The sequence below is a fragment of the Tachypleus tridentatus genome, chromosome 9, assembly GCF_004210375.1.
Source record: "Tachypleus tridentatus isolate NWPU-2018 chromosome 9, ASM421037v1, whole genome shotgun sequence".
Lineage (NCBI taxonomy): Eukaryota > Metazoa > Arthropoda > Merostomata > Xiphosura > Limulidae > Tachypleus > Tachypleus tridentatus.
The window spans coordinates 140,060,187-140,078,927 of record NC_134833.1 but is presented as its reverse complement, the minus strand read 5'-3'; the positions used below and the strand labels follow the sequence as shown (position 1 = coordinate 140,078,927).

Here is an 18,741-nt window from a genome sequence, read left to right as displayed (position 1 = left end):
AAAATCTGTCACTTCCTAACGTATACTTGTAAATCGTATTCTGTGCCAAACATCTATTACAGAAGAACATTAGTTTACATCTGTACAACATTGATATCTTTTAGTAGGTATTATTCAGCGTTATGCCTAATCCGTCATAAAAACAAAGATTTGTAAAAATGTTTCAAGAGAAAGGTGAGAATAGAAATTGTTACACATAGTTATGTACTTACAACCTTTAAAGTTTAGTTGAACAAATACATACACTGAATTATAAAAGTTAAACTCGAGATTCAAGTAAGCCTCTCTTTCGGTACAAGTACATGTTATACAGTATCTGATTTATAAAAATGAAAACTACAGAACAAGTGAATGAGTAAGGTGTTTTTTACACTAAAATTTACTGACACTTGTAAAAAATCTAAAGCAAATTATTGGATATAATAGTTATGTGGTTGAAATAATGATTTTTATTGTTAACTTGAACGACACAAAATTAAATCTAGATTATAATGTCAATGACACAATCACATGTTGAGACATTCTATAATGAGATTATCATACTATTCAACTACCTATTTATAAACAACAACATCCGCTGCAGCAACACTAATCTTATTAATACAAATAACACCATCTTCTTATAGAAACACCACTCGCCGGTGTAAGATATACAAATAAATATAAATTATAAAAATAAGTTGAGATGAGTTGAAATCTGTGTGCAGTTCTATGGAAGTACAATTATACTGTGTGTCTGTAGAACCGTGGAAACATCGTCTTCCTACAGAATCTTGGTAAAAACATCCGTCTATTGAACTGTAAATAGTGATAGCATTCGCCAATACAGCCTAAGTAACAATATCCGCACGTGTCACCATCCAGTAACGGGCCATACACTACTTATAGTCGACAAAACAATTTCTAACGCAGCAAGGTCATTGAGGCCATACTTGACAAAGTTTCAACAAATTCTCCACAATGCGGGTTCCACAGTAGCTCATAAGCAAGGGCTTATAGCGTTAAACATTTGGTTTCGATAGCTGTGGTGGTCAGAGTGCTGATGTACTAATAAAAATAAACTTGTCCATTGTGCGTAAAAATCGGTTAGAAAGACCACGTTTAAACAACATAACTCGTTGTTGAAGAAGTTTTCTGTTATTCCAGTTTATTTTACCATCTTACAGAAATGAGACATCGATTTCCAGGTGTGGCTTAAAATCTGTGAAGTTTTGGCTTGGGAACTTCAAATTATTTTTAACATCTGGCTACTAGGACCAAGCGATAAGCTTAGCTTCATTGCAGTTGCATCTTGTGTCGTAGATTTCTCTTTCGTAACCAGAAACCAGATACTTGAATTTGCATAATAGAGCGTTGCTTAGTGCATAGGGTTTGGAGTTCTTTGTTGTCCGAAACGTTCTACTGTGCAAATTCTTCAGCTTCTATGAAGACCCCTCTCCAAAGGTACAGCAGTAAGTCTGTGGACTTGTATAGGACACTAAAAAACCAGGCTTTGATGCCAGTGGTTGGAACAACGCAGGTAACCCTTTGTGTAGCTTTGTGTTTACCTACAAACATATAACCATTCTATAAAAAACACGTGGAGCTTCTTTCATCAAACTGTCTTGTCTTTCGGCTCCACATCATATACATCCGGGTTTCTACATTATCGGATTTTATTACAAGGATAGATATGTTTCGTTTACAACAAGAATGGGACATATCCACTTATTTCTGACATAAGGAGACGATAGTTTCGTAATCAAAAACGCTTAAAGAGATGCATGAGTTAAATGTTCACGGTTCAGACATATTCATTCCTCATAACAACTGTTGGGCAGTGAGAAAGCAATTAGTGACAAACTGCTCCAAAGTGAAACAGGGTTGATTATGACTTTTATAGAGAACCTACAAATGAAAATGTAGACGATGCTCAGCAACGTATAGCTAGTCTAAACCTATCACTTTGATAACGAGCCTACAACGTAAAGTGTAAGGATATTGAGCAGCGTATAACTAGCCTTAAACCTGTCCTTTTATAATGAACCTACAAATGAAAGTGTAGAGGGTGTTCAGTAGCTTAGAGCTAGTCTAAACCTATCATTTTGGGAATGAACCTACAGCTCAAAGTGTAGAGGATATTCAGCAGCGTATATCTAACCTAGATCTTGATTCGTTCGTTTCAAAAGCTGGTAAGTTAACCTTTCACATTGTTATAAATAGTGTTATTATACACTCTTACCATTAGGCTTACTTCTACAGTGAAATACCTTTGTTATTTTATTTAAATACCACGTTGTTTATTTTCCTACAAATCACTTATCAACCAGGTCTTGAGCTCTTCTCATTTATTCTAACACATTTCGGCTTCTTGAAGTTGTTAACGCTGCTATGTTCCACATATTATTCATTTCTTTATATACTCGATGTTGGGTTTCTGAAGTTATCAGTGCGTGGATGCCTTTGTAGTGAATCCATTGTGACTACTAGCTCACACAGTAGTTAGCTAGCTTGGTTGTTTCTTTCCTTGATGAAATATGTAGCGACACTTTTCTATTTAGTGTCGTATATTTGGTAATTTCATTTGTTTTACGAGGATTTCAGTTGGTTCAATGAGAATCAGCGAGTATTGTATTTGCTGTAAGCATTCCCATTTATTAAGTATTTCTAAATATTAGGTACTCTACAGTAATCAGTGAGATAACTGAGCACCTTTAAAAGAGATATGATTAGAATTCAGTACAAAATGCTTGTTTGTCACACAGACCGAGACGTATTGGTCATTTCAATCCAGAGAAGAAAATATACAGCTTGTTCAGAGACCCGAACCATGAACCATCAGAATGGTAAGCTAACCTATAAGAAACGCCCATCCACACGTATTAGAAAATATATGTATTAAGTTTAATAAATGAATATCATCGTTCTTACAACGAATCAGGATCAATAATACTTTAAATCATCGTTCTTACAACGAATCAGGATCAATAATACTTTAAATCATCGCTCTTACAACGAATCAGGATCAATAATACTTTAAATCATCGCTCTTACAACGAATCAGGATCAATAATACTTTAATTAAGATTTAATTCAGTATTTAAACTATCACGAAATATTAACATTGTTATAATAACCTTATTTACAATGTTACATCAACTGGCTCCTCATACTCAGTAGATTTACAATAGCATCGCTCCCTCTTAGCAAACAGAATAGTACATCTTTAACATGTCTAAACCTTACTGATCAGCTATTCCTAAGAAAGAACAATATTAAGACTGTGACCCACGGAATGTCAGTTATTTGGTGGTTCTTGAAGGAGGTCCAAGAACATTTCCTCTTTCTACAAACGAAATTTGTGTTCAAATCCTTTTCTACGATATTTTTGAATTTCGTCTGTGTCTTAGATCAACACCATCAATCTCGTACAGGTTGAACTTTTTATTCAAATTGATTGTTACGCGTTTGTTTGATTTCTAATCTTGATTAATATATTAAATCTAGATTATTTCATAATTATGTCCTCCCTCTCCTCAGTAGCACATCGGTATATCTGCGGACTCAGAACGCTAAAACAAACAAAGTTTCGATACCAGTGATGGGCAGAGCATAGATAGCCCATATCGTCAAACAAACAAGCAAATTTCGCGATTATCAAATATTTTTTTATTGTTTCATTACTCAAGCTCTTCATTAGTTCCTCTAATTAATTATTAATTAATTAATCATTGGATCATTTAAATCAATCATATCTAGGTTCGATGTGCTGTTTAGTGTGGAGTGGTATTTATCGATGAAACAACTTTACCAGTTAGTAGATTTATATTAATGATTTAAATTCGCAAATCTCGAAAAACTACTCACTTCTAAACACTTTTGTTCATTTTTGTATAACTTTAGTGTAAATTACAGTTCCATACAATGTCTTTTAACTTCAAATACCAAACAAACATACTTTATGAGGATGTAATATGTAAGAGTTAATGAAAACATTTATTAATATTCAGGATTCATATATTACAGATTTATCAGTTTAGGTTGTTATTTTTGGGCTGTTGAATACTGCATACCTAAAAGGTCTAAGCTAAAGTGTGATGAGATTGTTAGGTAAAAAGGTTCGAATACATGGCCTTATCCCTACAAAAAAAAAAAGTGATTCTGAATATGAACTAGTTTCCAAATTTTATTAATTTTTCCTGATAGTTTTGGAGTGAAAAGGAGCTTGGTATATATGTCCATGGCTCTCACTCTGTTAAGTATCTCGATATCTTGGCACACTTTCATCCACATGTGTTTCACAAAACATGCTGACCACAATGAAATCAAGCTGTCAGATGTTGGAGAAGGTGTGTACATTTTTCCTTATGTCATACCAGCTATTAACAAGAATTTATTTGATCCACATATAGCATTCTGGAACAAGAATATCAAAGTTGCAAAAAACTTCTATATTGTAATAGTTCTTTTTGTTGTTGCTTATTAGATAATTAGGGTTAAGCCTATAGAATGAATTATAACTTTTACTTACACGTCTTTGATTCAGTAAACGCTACATCATGACATACTTTATATAATTCTGTGAATATAAATTTACATATATTAAGTAAACTATTCAAATAACAAGTTTTAAATATGAGAGAAAGTGTACAAATGGAGGAAGAAAGTAAGTTCTCAGTTTAAATATAAAGTACTGCAAAGGACAGTCTTATTTTATTGTAAATAATTGAAAGTGTTTCAACAGTTGACATATATATAATTCCAAATCTCTTCGCATGTTGTCTGTTGTCTTTAAAATACTGATCGAGAGAACCATTATTTCCTCTAGCCCTAATTACTCCTGGAACTAGATCATTGAAATAGGATGTTCCATGCACTTTCTCGTGGGAAAGAATCCTATAACGATAAATCAGTGACGCTTATGGAATTCAAAATATCTTGTTTTGAAGTGAGCATGATTGTCCGTCACGTGGTTAGGGCTTACTTCTTGAGAATAATGGTACTTTTATTTTTAGTAAAATATGCCATGTTTGTTCAGTCTAAAATACGATGGTTGTTCCACTTTATTTGCAGGTATTTAGTTTTTCAGATAAACTGAGCGCTCTTCATAAAGGGTACAACAAAATTTACTTCCCATTAACTCTGTGTTTTTGTTGAAATAAACATTGTTTTACTGTGTTTTACGTTGTACCGAATCTCATTTGCTTCACACCCATTTAGTGTTATAAGAATTCGTATTTCGTTTCACAAGTACTTGCTGGCGAACCTCTCGTTTTTTGCTTTCTACCTGGTTACTAAATGATAATTCGGTAAACCCGAAAATATCACACATGTTTTTTTTAGTTTTGGTCGTGAGTTTATATTAAATTTGAGGCTCTAGTTCTACGTTTTTCACTTTGAGTTAAGGTGTTTTTTTTTTTGTTTGGTTTTTTGGATTTTCTCACAAAGCTACTCTAGGGCTATCTGTGCTAGCCGTCCCTAATTTAGCAGTGTAAGACTAGAGGGAAGGCAGCTAGTCATCACCACCCACCGCCAACTCTTGGGGTACTCTTTTACCAACGAAAAGTGGGATTGACCGTCACATTATAACGCCCCCACGGCTGGGAGGGCGAGCATGTTTGGAGCGACGCGGGCGCGAACCCGCGACCCTCGGATTACGAGTCGCACGCCTTACGCGCTTGGCCATGCCGGGCCTTGAGTTAAGGAAAACCGATTAACGCCTTCCAGCTTTTACATTAAACGTGTTTGCTTGATCGTCTGGAACATACTTTTTTGGTCAGAACTACTTGGATCTCAATTTATTTCACACTTTGAAACTTTTAGCTAGGTCAAAAACAGTACTCAATCTGTAAAAACACGTATTAATGTGCTGTGTCTATGTCACTCATGTTTGTTATTCAAATGAACAGCATAAGTATTGTTCACTGGTGCATTACAACTGTGACCCACAACACATTGTTTCTGTTTCAAGAAACAGGTTTTGTAGAAGATTCAGCACAATAAAGTTCACATAAATAATATTAATAAAGTAGTCAATAAAAGATAGTCAAGAACTATATTGTGCATTTTGTCTATATTACAACTCAATTAACATGAACATCTCACATTTGGTTATGATACGTTTTATCTACAAAACAACATTGGCTGACTGTTTGCTCTCATTAACCTTTACAAGTTAGAGATCGTTCAACATACGAAGTATTTCTCAAACACGGATAACGTCATAACTAAATATTAGCTAATGAACGCTTCGAACACGACTGATGTTGTTGTTAAGTGTTAGCTAATTAATATCTCGAACACCTCTAATGTCGTAGTTTAGTGATAGCTAATGAACATCTTAGACGTGGGTAGTGTTATAGATTAGTGTTAATTACTGAAATGTTCGCACACGTCTAATGTCGTATTTTAACGTTAGGTGCTAGTTATATGATGCAATAATATAACAGTCACCAATTCGTAACTGTTGAACTACACAATGTATGATTAATCCAGTAACAGTTTCATAAACAACTTGCGATAAATGACAACATTTAACACTCATGCAGTATAAACTCTACATCATAACATTCACATAAACTCAAAATCACACTGTAGTGTACATCTAGCGATAGCCAATAATTCACCTGACAGACTTTTATAATTATATGTCACTTTATGTACAAAATACTCCATGAATTCACTTGTTCTCTAGTTTTTATTTTTATAAATAAGATGCTCTATAACATCTACTTGTACTGAAAAAGATGCTTATTAAAATCTCTTGCTTAGCTTAATAAGTTAACTTATGTATTTGTTCAACTAAACTTTAAAGGTTGTAAGTACATAACTATGTGTAACAATTTCTATTCTCACCTTTCTCTTGAAACATTTTTACAAATCTTTGTTTTTATGACGGATTAGGCATAACGCTGAATAATAACCTACTAAAAGATATCAATGTTGTACAGATGTAAACTAATGTTCTTCTCTAATAGATGTTTGGCACAGAATACGATTTACAAGTATATGTTAGGAAGTGACAGATTTTTTTTAGTGATAATATCTCTAAATATCATGCAATAATTTAACGTACAATATTATTAGTTTTGCTTTATGGATTAAATATATTCTTATGACCTTCTACCACCTCTATAACTATAAACTTATGATGTTTAACAGTAAATGAGTTCGTGACGAAATATTTCATTTTATACATGTTTACAGTTACTTTACAGTTTTTATTTACATATTTACACATGTTGAGATCGCATCTATAATGTGTTGTTAACATTATCAGTGCTGCTGAAAAGTTTTATTACATTTAAAATTCATAAATATTGAATATAGGAAAATTAGTATAGTCCGTTGTGTTTTTATGTATGGATCTAGTATACGTTCAAAGCACTCATTATAGGTTACCCTTTTATATCTATCATAACACCAAATGTTTACAAACTGTATTAGGTATGTAAAATAGTGTTATATCCAGTGGTAATAAATACTAAATGCTCACTCACGATTTCAACTAAGTATAAGAAACAGTACAAAAGAATCACCACCATCGTCTGAGTAGAAACATCTACTACTGTAATCGTCTAGTGTTTAAAAAGTTACTGAAATATAGAAACTGCAAACTGGAGTAAGAATGAACAACAAAATAAAGAACCTTTCACGTGGCAGTTTCCAATAGACAATACATGAGTTGTAGTTCTCAACTAACTCACGCTAGGAAAACACCGGATTTTTTGATGGCAAGAAGTGAAGGACTTATAAGGTTTCGCAGCACGACGAAAGTAAGGAGGTCGAATTATGTTTATAAATGTTTTATCAATAATTTCGTAAGATTCTTTTGTGATTCCATGCTACAGCAGATACCACTTACAAAAATGTTTAGTGGGATCATAAAATGGACTTGTAGTTTGAACAAATTATAATCAACAGTAGATCTCTTACCTAGTTTACTTAAGATTTGCGATTTTAAACTCTCAGTTTTTAGTTGTCATGGTTTTAATGCACAGGTTGGCGAATATATGCCTAGAGCAAAATATAAACCTCACTACGTGCTTATAAAAACTTTCAGATGAAACAAATATTTAAATAAACCTTTGTTTCATTCAAAGTAATTATTTACTGAGACAAGTGGCTTTGTGCCTGAGGTTTAATGTAAAGAGGCGTTTAACACGCGTAAGAGTACAAAAACAGCTGTTCATAGCAACATCACATCTATTATGTATTTATAACTAGGTAAATCAACTTTCAGTAATAAATACCCATCTTTTAAATAGGTCATGAACATTCGCAGTGCTTTATATACTATACCTGTCTCGATTTTGGTGCAAAGTACCCAGCCGATTTTGCTCTAGAAATGTGAAACAATAATACTAATAACACAGGCCTTATTATTATTTAATAATAATCAACTTATTATTTCGTTTACCACAATGAACATTTTTATTATTATGTTTATTAACAAAACTACAAACTAATAAAAGGGAAGAACGTGGATGTTAAAAAATATGTATCTTCATTAATCCTGATTTTTTTTTGAAAAATCTAAAGCGTTTTATTTTCAAAACTACGTGTTGTGGTCTTTCTTTTATGTGTTGTATCTGGAGCATCCCGTTTCATTGACTAACAGTAATCAGCCATCATGCTGATGTTTCACCTTTCCTGATACGTCTGTAGACTTACAGCATTAGAATCCGGGTTTCGATACCCATGGTGGGCAGAACTCAGATAGCCCATTGTGCAGCTTTATGCTGAACTACAAACAAACAAACCTTTATGTATCAATGAAACACTTCTTCCTTGTCCTTTGCTGACGGCAAGGAGAATTTCAAGGAAATATTCAACGTGCGAGTGTTATATAAGTGAGCTTTGAAGCTCATATTATAACTCAACTCTTTGAATTTATAAAATATGCCAATGAAAATATTTTCGTAATTTGGGCCCTTGTTGTTTCTTTAAAAATTGTCAATAACATATTTAGAGACAATCCACGCTTCTTTGAAAACTTTCCTCTTTGTGTTTTGAACTGTTCATCTGAAGTGAATTTCCTAATCTGAGGTCCAACAAAAATCCCTTCTTTAAGTTTCATTTTTGAACGGGGTGGGAATCAATAAACAGTCACCACTCACTTGGTTTATAGATTGTAGCTCCTAGTTACTTCAGCGATATTGTTGCAATAAACCAATTAATCTTGTAATGAAAAGTATTGTATAAACTACTTCTCACGATTTCTGTACCAGTAAAATGATGTCCCCGCAGATTGTTGTTGTTTGAATTAAGCACAAAGCTATACAACGGGCTATCTGTGCTCTGCCCACCACGGGTATCGAAACCCGGTTTTTAGCGTTGTAAGTGCGCAGACATACCGCTGAGCCACTGGAGGGGGGGGGTGTACGAGAAGAAAGTAAATTCTTAGCCCGAAGTCTGGACGCCAAAATCTCTGAATAGTCCTTTGAAAAGGCCCATATATCTCACCAAACATTAGATTAACCTTATTTTAAAAGATATGTTTCACCAGATGCTTCAGGTTAAAAACAATCCTTACCATGATTTCTGCTGACGTCAGATTCAGAATCAGATGAAACGTTATCAACTAGACTCGTGCAGGTACATCAACAAAAACAGCAGTCATCTCCATGGTTTCTAGGCTCACATGAGACCATTGGATTTCCAAAAATGAAAGGCTTTTTCTTACCATTGTCTCAACTCTTTGGCAAAATGGTGCAAACTTGGTACAGAGTCCATGATTTGTCCTGGTTTCCTAGTTTTATTCCAAAGTTCGAATAATAAGTTTCTTGACAAATTCTGTAATATTTTGCTCTTTTTTTTACGACAAATATAGCATAATATGTTTGGGTCATTTATAAAGCTTTGTGTTGCCATAGCGATGAATAAATAATACTGAAAAGAAAAAACAGTGCCCAAGTGCGCGCACAAATGAATACTATTCAGAAATGGCATGCTATATAACCTGTTAACCATTTAATCACTGAGGTGTGTTGCTTATGGGTCCTAGAACGATCGATAAGACTTTCACATCGCAATTGTTCCAGAGAAATATGTAGCTAGTGGTTATCAACCTTTTAAGCAAAACAAAATGTGACTCGATTTCAATGAAAATGGTTCACTTATATAAAAGTACATATAACGTTTTGTGAAAAGTCAAGCAGTAAAAATAGGGTTTTTAAGAGAAGAAACTTTATAATACAAAACAAAAGTTAGTATAATGAAATTAAGGCTTTAAAATTAAGGGTTTAAAAACGTTGCATTTTCTGAAAGGCGTAGTGTTTACTATATTGGTTTTCAAATTTTATCAGGATCTTATAAATTGTTGGGCGTGATATATTTCACGATATATGACGTCAGTGGAAAGTTTCTTTAAAAATTCCGAGTGCTTTGCAGCTGCTTTTGAGTTATTGTATCTATGATTTTATTTATTAGAAGCTCTATTCTGTATATTTAGATACCTCTTGATTTACATATGGTTTGTTTGTTTTGAATTTCGCGCAAAGCTACACGAGGGCTATCTGCGCTATCTGTCCCTAATTTTGTAGTGTAATACTAGAGGGAAGGCAGCTAGTCATTACCATCCACCGCCAACTCTTGGGCTACTCTTTTACCAATGAATAGTGGGATTGACCGTAACATTATAACGCCCCCATGGCTGAAAGGGCGAGCATGTTTGGCGCGACCGGGATGCGAACCCGCGACCCTCAGATTACGAGTTGCACGCCTTAACACGCTTGGCCATTTACATATGGAATTAGCTTTATGTGTATCACTCGCGTAATTGTTGAACATTACTTTTCATCTATAAAAATCTTAATAAAAGAAATAGCTTCCTAGTTCTTTTATTTATTTATTCAGAAGACACTAGTATCGAATAATTTAAACAATTACAATGAGTGCCTAAAACAGCTATATTTGAGGATCAGTCTCAAAATGTAAGTACTCTCTGTAATTGAAGTAAAACTGTATAGAATGTTGAAACCCAACGATAAGTCCGAGGCTTATGGTGCTAAAAGTCTGGTCTAAATACACAAGGTGAGCAGAACACAAATATCCCATTTTGACGATTTGCTTTTAACAACATCCAAATCAATCAATAACAAGAATATTAAATAGTATTATTGTTTATTATTTTGTTAAACACAAAGCTGAACAATGAGTTATCTTTACTGTAATTAATGTAAGGATAAGTCCTAAATTCTAGCATTATAAAACTTCAAATTTACTACTATTATTGCACTTGGAAAATAAAATATAAAGTAACACTTGAATTTTGCATAAGTTCAATTGGTACTTAAAAGAAACTGAATTTCCCAACTGTGTGTAATGGTCATTTTTTTGTGTTTGTGGCATTTGCAATATTACAGTATTTATTCTCAACGTATTATTCTACGTTATACATATATATGCAGAAAACCATAAACTGATTCTGTTATAGCTGCCTCGGGCCGGGGATATTGCCAAAATACTGCATGTTGTGCAAGGTATTCAACAGTAGTGTTCTTCAGTGGTTATTCAGGCAATGTATAGAGATTACAGCTTCACCTGTGAGGTAAATAAGAATTACCAATCACATTGTAGCTTGTGTTACTCTGAGTAAATACAACATTTCTTATAAAATAAGTATTGTCAGATTTAAACAGTTTGGAACAGGATTTTAAAGGAAAAGCAGTTGAGAGAATCCAGTTGGATGACAGTTCATCATATCGTAAAACAAGAACGCAGATTGTGTGTTTAGTGCTGTAGTAATGATTATTCATTTTGCACTTCACTTTGTGTCCAGTCCTGTTATTCCATTTAACATCACAATTCACTTAACAATAGATTTAGCTTTACTTGGTAATAAATATCCTGACCAAATCTTCTCTCATTCTATTGCTCTTGAACAATAAATTCAGTTTTACCCAAATATGCCATGTGTTCATAAAGTATCATTTAATGTTTCTCTCATTAGCTTATGCATGATTAAGAGGATTTTAACAGAATAATTTTATTTTGTTTAAGTAATGATAACAGTTGAATGTTTCCATCACACATTTGTTATATTTACATGTAGTCTTTGCAAATTAAATATTTGGTATTATAAACCTGAATGGCAAGTTACATGATACATTGTGAAATGGTCAGGTCAGACCCAAAGATTAGGCATAACTATCCTAATTTTTGAGATGCTGATAAGAGAAAAAGTGAGAGGTCAGTAGTTGGTAACATCAGCAACCTAAACTTTTATTCTTAGCTGGAAGTGTTGAGTATCTGTTATGGCTTAATCCTGACACCATTTGATTCTCCATCTCACCGACTGATAGTGAGGTCACTCCAAATCCACAACCTAGTATTCAATAATATACTACAATACATTTGAATAGACTTGCACTAAATGTGTGAAAACAAACAAAAGTTAAAAACAAATCAGACAGTGAATAGTCAATAAAATAATTTATTACTTTCTAGAGTTGGTCCACACAGAATACAGTACACAATATTTAGGCGATACTGGCTACTATACGAAGAAGCAAATTGAAAAAAAACTCCTTATTAACTATGAAATAACACTACATGAAGGTGTTGGTGCATCAGCATGACTTTTTAATCAAGTATCTAAACATTTTTTTTATCTGCCTTTCTAATTTAAAGTTTTCACTTAGTGTGATATGCTATTGATGAGTTTTCTGAAAGTCCATTCTAAAATTTTTTTATCTGTCGATGACTTCACACTGTAGATCATGCTGATGTAATGTGTTGTATAGTCATTACATTTCAGCTGACATTTTATCTGTATTGGTTGAGACAATAATGGATGTGGTCCTAAAAAGTGTTTTATTTTAATAACTTAGGCTTAGCTACGAATCCAAATTTTGGAATTATTTTTTAACAAAAGAAAATATTATGTTGAAATAAACGTAACACATTTGGGTAATAAATAAAGTAGTAAATCCATACTTTGAACGTTAAATTATTTAATGAACAGTCTTTCAAAAATATGGTTATGACTGTGACGTCAGAAAATCAGACTCAGTGCTTAAGATCCTTAATCAGAAAAAAAATTCTTGTACTTTAATTTCATCAAAAAAATTGTTTTAGAAAAGTTCATGTCCATACTTAAGATTATAAAACCAATGATGACAATACAAACAATTCTAAATTGTAAAAAGAGACTACATACTACTTGCATATCTAACTGTTATAATGGCAAAAAGTTGATTAGAACTTACACAATACTGAAAAATATTCACAGACACAAGTACAATATTACCCCACAAAATTGCATAAAGACATACAGTTAGTAACATCAACCAAAGAATACTTTTACTTTGTGAGGGGTGGGGTGTTCTGACATGCCAAAGCAACCATTCTTTATGAAACTATTGATTCATGCTCAACAAATAAACAATTCTAGCATGAACAATGGAAATTATGCATGTAAGAAATTTTAAAGATATAAAAATTATAATAACAAAGTGCAAATCATTTAAAAGATTTTTGATAACTAAATATCAAACAACTAAACAAAATATATTCATTCCTGTAGCATAACATCAAACTTTTTTTTTAAAAAAAGCACATTCTTACAGTACATGAGCCTTTAAAAACAGCAAGGAAAAGTTATTGACCGAAAAACACCTCTAGTAGTAAATATCTTACTTAGTGATTTGTGTGTAGAAAAATATGGCACTCAAGTAGAGTGGAAGTAAAAAAGTAAACAAGATTAAAAAAACTAAGAAAGTAATATATATATTAACAAATCAGTGTATAGGTAAAATTTTGGACAAAACAAATATGTTTGTAACCAAAATAACAAATTATCTAAACATGAAACTGTTTCTTATTTAAGCTGCAATTTTTCAATGTTTGTGATTCAAAGTACTTCAGAAGTGGTGGTTCTTTTCTGTATGAAATTGAGTTAATCAAACTTATTGTTTACTTATGTTTGTTTTGAAAGCTGAATATCAATCTACCATTTCCAAATTCTGGCCATTTTATTCTTCTCTTTTTGCAGCATGTATCCAAAGCTTAGATCTGCTTTACACATGCAACAGGTCTGACAGCCAAACACTTTCTACCTAAGGCACTTACATCAAGCTAAAGAGGAAGTGTTGAGAAGATCTGTCAAAATGCAAGGGAAAGTAAATCCAGCAAAGGTAATAAAAAGGCTTAACATCATTTAGATGGAAGTTATACATAAGGTGAGGTAAACTTGGCTGGAAGTTGTCCTGACAGTCGACAGGACCGACAGCAGTACTTGCCGTAATAAGGGTTTGTACAGTACTTGGCCTGAACGATTATTTTACAGCTGGCAAACTGAGGATCATCAACACATTCTGGTGGCACATAGACGTCTGTAATAAAAGTCAAACCATCACACATATCAATAGTCTTTCAAACACTAAATCATCAGATACACATACACATTTTCTGATTTCCTTAACTTATTCACAAGTATGTCAAAACATATGGAGGTGACTAATAAAAAATAGTTGTTATAATTAAAAAAACAGATAGTTTCTTTAACTCATTCTAAAGTTTATCCTTTTAGCAGTACAAGTGCCATGAAATTCCTTTAATCATAATAAGTAATAAATCAGCTGTAATTATTCATATTCTTACTGTGTCAGAAAGTCATTATTTAATCTTTCCTTGAAATATGAGTAAACTTTTTTATGTTCTTTAGAATTATTATATTCCTTGGTTTGATTTGGTTGACAAAATAACATTAATTGAAATCTTTATCAAAATTTACTTTTCAATTAATGAAATAATCAAAACACTTCTTATATTCTGACACTCAAGTTACTTCTTTTTTGAGTAACTGCAACCCATCAAAACTATACAGAACGTTCATTGAACAGGCAAACTACAAAATTTCACTGACAGTTATATAATTAAGCATTCAGACATCTAACAGATCTCTAAAAGTAATCATAATTTATATCTGGTTTAATTCAAAAGTATAAAATTAATTTTAATAACAAGTGAAGATAAAATTGGATGCATGCCTTTTCTCATAGAATGAAACTTCATGCAAGAAAATATAACACATTATGAGTACACAAAACAGCGATATCCTTAAATAATTTAAAATCACAAAGAAATGTACAGCACAATAGCACAATGCCTTCTTTACTTAGATAAAATACCAAGTTGAGAATATTTTTCTATTAGTTTTGTAACACATCAAAACCATTAAAGAATGAAAAATAAGATTATTAGTGAATAACAAATTACTTGAATATCATTACCTTCAATTATGACAGAGACTGAATCAGAAGTTTCACTGTATTTGGTGGTTGCGATACAACTGTATGTACCACTGTCGCTATGTTGAGTGCTTGGAATAAGTAACGAATAGTTGCTGAAAATCTGTAACCGATGGTTACTCTCTAATGGAGTATTTTCACTGCCAAAGGTCCACCTGACAGAAGCATCTTCTGCACCTATAATTTTGCAGTTTAATTGCAGAGGAGAACCTGTTTTATATTCCCTTGAAGCAATACTTACTGTAACATTGACACTTTCTGAAAGAATAAAAAATAGAAATGAAGTACAATTACTTTCAATAAATCATAACTTTTTCAACTCTTTTGCAATTTTTAAAGCTTTCTGCAATCTTAGCATACTTAAAAACATAAAATAAAAGAATGAAGTTATGCTTAGTAGTTATAATTAAACCATCTTGAATTTTCAAAATGTTTTCAATGAACAGTTAATGAATGTAAAATTAGCCAAATTAATTTTTTTATTGAGCAATTATATGAATAAGTATATTTTATAAAGCCTACTAGTATAACTAAATGTTTAGTATTCAATTGTGATCTTCAAGTGATCAGAAAGAAGTGGTTTTGTTAAATCATTTCAGTTATTGAGAATGTTTATACTGCTTTCTTAAAGTTCCTTAGAAATATTGATAAAGTCAGTGAATTCTGTATTTTACTAAACAGCTACCTCATCTGGTAAAATGTGTGAAAATGAACACCATTCTGTTTTAAAATGTACAACCATTTCCTGAACCATACACATAAAAAAAATTCATTTCAGTTCAAGATGCACCACATTTAGTCGTGAAAATAACAACGTAATGCAAATGGAACAAATGTATACCTCCACATTTCTTAAAGTGCAATTTGAATTGTAACATCTTTCAACAACTGAACTGAGAAGTTATTTTTAAACAGAAAATGTATCAATAGGAATTTTTCTGGAAATGTAGAAATTGATGACTTTTATGAGAAAGATTACACCTTCCCAGTATTGCATACCTCCCTCAAAGTTTTATAGTTAACTAAGAAATTAGATTTGTAAAAAATAAAGTGGTCAGAAAATGTTGCCTGATTTCTGATTGCTATGTCATTTACTCAATTTTCAAGACTTCAGACTTAAACTTAAAAAAAAAAAAGAAGAATGAAATGAAAAGTATATTAATACAAACACACTAGCCTGGTTTGTTACAGAATTGTTTCACAATCGTTTTTAATTTGGCAATAAACAATACATATATATTTACCAAATTAATTATTTCATATTATTGTTCATTTAATTTTGCATATTATATTTTAACAAGCTAAATGCACAAGAAAAGAATATTAATTTTTTCGCTGCAGCTGAGACTTGTATTTCCCAGTGCTCTTCCCCCCTCCCAATAGGACTTAATCGTATGTTTCCAATTGTCATTAAAAATTGCTGAGCATGACATACGGGAGTAAAATGAATTGGAAAGTATTTATTGGCATCGAACCTAATGTTGATATATGGTTTCCCTCATTGTTTTCCACTCAGCCATTCACCAACCAATAACATACCTAAGCAGAATGTACAACAATGGTGTGACAACCGTGTCCACATTACTAGAGTGGCAAGTGGTAACCCTAATTACCACGTAAATATGCTTGACTCAGATAGTTTAGAAGAGAGTGAAAGTGAGAATGCTAGCTCTTCATCTAGTAATGATAGTCAAAATGATGACCCTGAACCAAGCAGAGGAAGGTGTAAACAGTGTCAACAACAGGAATCATTTGTACAAGTTGCACTGTAAGAGGTGGGAGAACTGAAATATGTACATTCCAACCACAGTGAATGAGTTAATTATTAGCAATAAGGTTGATATTTCACTTGTATACAGAAACAAGGGAATAAAAGTAAAAGTCTTCATCTGCAGTTTCTAATTGCAAGACCTACTACAGAAACATATACAGGTTAAAAAGTATTACAACGAGATACAATATTATTTGAAAAGAAAAAGGAATGCATCCTTTATAAAGTAAGATAACAACATTTTGTAATTTAAAAAGTTGTATTGAAGGTCTTTAAAGAAGATGTTGATGAGTACGTTGCTGATTTTTATCTTTCAATAACAAATACACATCAATTTTATTTAGCTGTAGCCCCAATTTATTAACTAACTTAATTGAACTTGGTCAGCTGTGAATTCTATCCTGGCAAAAACAATGAATATTGTCTGTAAAATGGTATCAGACAGGGAATGTGGATATTTGATATGTACTAACTTCTTTGATTATCATAACATTAAGCTGGTATGTGAAATAAGGTTTTTTCTTTGCTGTGTCTGTGCAAAAGTTCTCTAAGTGTTAAAAATCTGTTACTGAGAAAAAAATTAAAGATTGTCTTATCCCTTGTTTGTATCTCCTGTTAGCAAGATTGAAGCTAAGGCCTTTTGTAATTTGTTTCATTTATGTGAATTTCTGTTAACCTCACTTTTGTATAAAGGAAACTGATAATATGAGTAAATCTTAAGTTGATTAATAACTCAATCTGCCATAGCTCCAAATTATTCGTAAGTTACAATTTTTCATTAAAGTGAAATTAAAAATTTTGACTAAATGTTTGCTCTTTCGAGTTCATAAGTGGTAAGTGAAATTCTCAAACAAGCGAAATGACCACCAAGATATAATAAAATTATTGTGTAAAATGATGTTTTAATTCAAGGAACATATGAAGAATACCAGAAGGTTCACTTAGCTATAAATACCAATTACTACTGATATTAAAAACTGTAAGTTCAAGAGTGGTATTTCAGAGAAATGTCATTCTCCTGTGCTAAGATACTGTTACAGTCTCCTTTTCTTCTTATCTCATGGTATGTTTCACTCCTCTATGACATATGGCTGTTACCATGTGAATAAAAATCTAAATCTTAAAAATATTTGATACTCTGTCCTCTTATATAAATTATATAACATGTTGTTGTCTTCATACAAGAACTTCCATCATTTATAGTGAAAGTTTCCTATTTAAAATATTATGCTTTAATTTAACTTGTACTGTTCTTTCCTAGACCAATGATTTGTAAATTGATACAAGTTATTCTAACTTATAAAATGTTTTCCCTGCAACACTGTATTTTGCTAAACCTTATGTTTATTTTATTTTATACTCGATTTTTTACCTTGTGTACTTATCATAATATCAAACCAACACTTATAAAAATTTATTTTATTCAGTGTCACTGATGAACATGGAGAGTTGTATAAAAAAAGTACAGTAATGTATGTTATTATTTATCACATATTTTATGTGTATAATATATACATGGTTTCATGTTTTGAAGTCATATTTGGATTATTGCAAGGTCAAGGCTAGTCAGCAGTACAACCCCACTTCTTCCTGCCTACCAAACTGTTAGCTGTGGGTTAACTTGTGATGGATGGTCATTGCATCTAGGGAGGATATATGACCATTATGTTCCCTTCATGGCACTTAAAATTTGGAATTCAAAAGCAACAACTTTATGTGCTTTGCAAAAGCATGGCA

At 32.3% G+C, this 18,741-nt stretch overlaps 1 pseudogene across 1 annotated transcript in view; it reads right to left on the bottom strand.

Moving 5' to 3' along the window:
• Positions 1 to 12,401: 12,401 nt before the first annotated feature.
• LOC143226516 (papilin-like) overlaps positions 12,402 to 18,741 on the bottom strand; it is a 146,596-nt pseudogene continuing 140,256 nt past the window's right edge. Inside the window, exons 35-36 of the transcript XR_013014654.1 lie at positions 15,216 to 15,491; positions 12,402 to 14,315 (exon numbers count right to left, since the gene is read on the bottom strand). The product of XR_013014654.1 is annotated as a papilin-like (transcript). The remainder of the gene's footprint in view (positions 14,316 to 15,215; positions 15,492 to 18,741) is intronic.